At 46.7% G+C, this 4344-nt stretch overlaps 1 pseudogene; it reads right to left on the bottom strand.

Moving 5' to 3' along the window:
• Nucleotides 1-2080: 2080 nt before the first annotated feature.
• LOC136317601 (calreticulin pseudogene) lies at nt 2081-2782 on the bottom strand (annotated as a pseudogene).
• Between the last annotated feature and the right edge of the window lie 1562 nt (nt 2783-4344).

Below are 4344 nucleotides of genomic sequence, written 5' to 3'. Positions count from 1 at the left end.
CGGCCACTTGAAACCCTACAGTCTCATATTTTAGAAACAAATAATGGATCGTGATGACAATCGTCTCTGTGAATATAGTATTGTTTTATTTTATTTTATTTTGTGACAGAGACAGAGAGAGTAAGACAGAGAGAGTCAGAGAGAGGGACAGACAGACAGGAAGGGAGAGAGATGAGAAGCATCAATTCTTCGTTGCAGCTCCTTAGTTGTTCATTGATTGTTTGCTCATATGTGCCTTGACCAGGGACTCCAGCAGACTGAGTGACCCCTTGCTTGAGCCAGCGACCATGGGCTCAAGCTGGTGAGCTTTGCTCATACCAGATGAGCCCACGCTCAAGCTGGAGACCTCGGGGTCTTGAACCTGGGTCCTCCACGTCCCAGTCCGACGGTCAATCCACTGTGTGACTGCCTGGTCAGGCAATACAGTATTGTTTTAGATAATAATAATTATATAAAAACTTCCTTTCTGAGATGAAGCATGCTGTATTGTCATTTCCTACTGCTTGTCAGTTTCTAGAAGTTCAGACTACAAACTTCTAGAAGGTAAGAACCGTGGCTTACTTTTTCTGAATCCCAAGTGCCTGGCATATGCTGAGAATTCAATAAATGTTTGCTTCTTTAATAAATGAATAGCAGCTCTGGCTGGATAGCTTGGTTTGTTGATGTCACCCAGAAGCTCAGAGGCTGCCATTTCATCCCCAGTCAGGGCACACACGGGAACAGAGTGGAGTTCCTGTCTGTCCTCTCTCCCTTCCTTTCAAATAACAATAATAATAAAATTAAAAAATAAAAATAAATTAACAGCAAAGCAAACTTAGTGAAAATGAAAGGCACTGGAGAGGCAGGTAAATTCTTTTTTGTTTTTGTTTTTTTTGACAGAGACAGAGAGACAGAGTAAGAGAGAGGGACAGACAGAGAGATGAGAAGCATCAATTCTTCATTGCCGCACCTTAGTTGTTCATTGAGTTTTCTCATATGTGCCTTGACCAGGGGCTACAGCAGACCGAGTGACCCTTTGCTCAAGCCAGCGACCTTGGGCTCAAGCCAGCGAACATGGGGTCATGTCTATGATCCCACGCTCAAGCCAGCGACCCCATGCTCAAGCTGGTGAGCCCATGCTCAAGCCGGTGACCTCAGGGTTTCGAACTTGGGTCATCTGCGTCCCAGTTTGATGCTCTATCCATTGCATCACCACCTGGTCAAGCAAGGCAGCTAAATTCTTAAAATGCTTCTTAAAAAAATGCTTCTTAACCTGACCTGTGGTGGCGCAGTGGAGAAAGCGTCGACCTGGACATGCTGAGGTCGCCAGTTCAAAACCCTGGGCTTGCCTGGTCAAGGCACATATGGGAGTTGAAGCTTCCAGCTCCTCCCCCCTTCTCTCTCTCTCTCCCTCTCTCTCTCCTCTCTAAAAATGAATAAATAAAATAAAATATAAAATGAAAAAATAAAAATTAAAAAAAAAAACATGGGAGTTGATCCTTCCTGCACCTCCCCCCTTCCTCTCTCTCTCTCTCTCTCACTCTTTCCTCTCTCTAAAAAAATGAATAAAAAAAAATGCTTCTTAGCAATCTCTGTATGATGGTATCAAAGGAAAGTAGATAATGACCTAACAATTCCTTTATTTTATTTTATTTTTTTTAAGTTTTATTTTTTTTATTTCAGAGAGGAGAGACAGAGATGGGGTGGGGGGGGGTAGGTGGGGAGAAGCAGGAAGCATCAACTCCCTTATGTGCCTTTGATCAGGCAAGCCTGGGGTTTCAAACCGGCAATCTCAGCGTTCCAGGTCGCCATTTTATCCACTGCGCCACCACAGGTCAGGCTAATTCCTTTTTTTTAAGTGAGAGGAGGGAAGACAGTGAGACAGACTTGCGCATGTGCTGGGATCTATCCGGCAGCCCCGTCTGGGGCAGATGCTGGAACCACAAGAGCCACTGGCTGTGGGAAGAGGGAGAGAAGGAGGAGACGGAGGGAAAGAGAAGGAGATGGTCACTTTTCATGTGTTCCCTGACTGGGGACTGAACCCAGGACTTCTGTATGCCGGGCAGATGCTCTATCTGCTGAGCCAACCAGACAGGGCCTCCTAATACTTCCTTTGAGAAAGTTGGGGAGAAAGTAGTTCACAAAGGAAAGGAACAGTACAAGAGAAGCACAAGTCCTGTATGACGTCAGGATCTGTTATTTTCTTGGGTAGCAGGAAGTCCCAGTTATCCTCCAGGGAGCCCGACTCCACCTGGCTGTTGACAATTTCACCTCATAGGTGTTACTGGATCACACTATCAATATTCACACATGCTTGCAACAGATGTCTTTGTTGACCAGCACGTTCTTGCCCTTGTAGTTGAGGATGACATGAACCTTCTAGGTGCAGGGGCCACAGATGTCAGGGCCAAACATGATGTTGTATTCAGAGTCTCCAGACGTGTCTGTCTGATCCAAACTGTCTGGAAATAGCCTCACAAAGCCACCCCTCAGTTGATGTTCTGTTCCTGTTTCACAGTAAACTGCCCCATCAGTGTCTGGTCCTTGTTGCTGCAAGGCTCAAATGTGGTGGACAGGATGTAAAAGCAGGCATCCTGGCTCATCTGCAGCCCTTTATCTTTGTCCAGGTCACCATAGAACTTGATGGCACTAAGGATGAATTTTCCAAAATCCAACTTGTGTTTGGATTTGATGCAGCCGTCAGTCCACCCGTCTCCATCTAGAAACTGCTCCGTGAAGCAGAGAAAGGGTTCAGCGCAATCAGGCAGAGAAGGCTGAGAAGCAGCTGCACGGGTAGCAGCATGGCTGGCCAAGGTGGCAGTGGCATGCAGGCCCTTTAACTCACTTCTCCAACAGTAGCTCCGCAGCCTTTATTCTTTTTTTTTTTTCAGCCTTTATTCTTATTCTTCAAGATGGTAGTGTAGGGAAAACAGCTGTGTTAGGCTTGCTTGTTCGTACTTTGCATGATTAGTGCATGAGCACGTGGCAGAGCCACGTTTGTGTAGCCTTTGTAAAGTTACGAATACCTGTACCCAGGACAGATTGCTTGCCCTCAGGGCAGATTGCTTGCCCACCACTGTGTGGAGCCATTTTGCTGTTCGTTCGCCTCCTACTGTGAGAAGTGAGTTTTCCCCTGCCTGTTTGTTTGTCTACCATTGCAAGACTCTAATAAAAGGTAATAGCCCACCACATTCTGGCTCTGAAGTTCCTCTACCGTCTGCAAGAAACCATTGTGAACATGCCTGGCCATGGTCATCGGCATTACACCTGGCATAGCGGGGAGGATTCGGATCAGATCGGTAAGAAGCTGTGGACACTCTTGAAGGCTAGAATAGAGGAGGGGATGTCCTTGAGCATGTGGTTCCCTGTGGCTACCCTGTTGGGGTCCATGGGTTGGATGTGGGTTGTTTTTTATTTTTATTTTAGATTTTAAAACAAATTTATTCATTATAGAGAGAGGAGAGAGAAGGCAGGGTGGGGAGGAGCAGGAAGCCTCAAATCCCATATGTGCCTTGACCAGGCAAGCATAGGGTTTTGAACCAGCAACCTCAGCATTCCAGGTCCATGCTTTTATCCACTGCACCACCACAGGTCAGGTGGCTGGATGTTTTTTACAGCCCTACAAGCTGAAACTGAAAGCTCTGTGCAGGAGGGTGTATGAGGTTAAAAACTACAGTGTAACCTTGAGACTGAGTGTAGCCAGTGGCAGGAACTGCAACAGTTGCTGAAGGAGGCTGACTGTTTTCAAGAACTTTATTGTGAAATGCAGGCTGAACATGAATGGTGCCTGGAACAAGAATGTTCACTTGAGAAGGAATTGAGGGTTTGAGAACTCTAGTTTGCCCTAGAAGCTGCACACTGGCACTGGCAATTGTTAGAGAAACAACTACAGGTTCAAGAGCTCCAATTTTAGTGTCAGACTGAGAGCCAGCAGCCACAAGAGCTGAAGCAGTTGCTGAAGAAGGAGGAGGAGGTTTTGGGCTGAAAAAGCTGTTGGCAGACTCAGAGCCCAGCCAGTGGTCACCCAGAAGGTAAAAACCCAGCGGCCAAAAGTGCCTCAGGGGCAGGCACAACCCCTCCCTCCGCAAGTAGTTGAGTACTGTTTGGTCTGGCCCTACACCCAGACAGAGTTGATGGTGTAAGAGGCAAAATTCAGGCAGAAACTCACTGAGTGCCTGGCAGCTTGGTTGCTGTAGTTGTGGCACATAGGGAGTGGATGGCATCACACTTCCCAGAACAGAGATGGAGAAATTAGCTACCACTACCATACACTCCTCCTTGAGGCAATGTCTTCAGAACTTGCATGACAACCCAGGAAAACATACACTATTAGAATGGATGATGGCTGCCATTTGTATGGTCTGA

The sequence above is a fragment of the Saccopteryx bilineata genome, chromosome X (assembly GCF_036850765.1).
Source record: "Saccopteryx bilineata isolate mSacBil1 chromosome X, mSacBil1_pri_phased_curated, whole genome shotgun sequence".
Taxonomy (NCBI): Eukaryota; Metazoa; Chordata; class Mammalia; order Chiroptera; family Emballonuridae; genus Saccopteryx; species Saccopteryx bilineata.
Note: the sequence above shows the minus strand (reverse complement) of the source record. Positions and strands in the feature narration are given on the sequence as shown.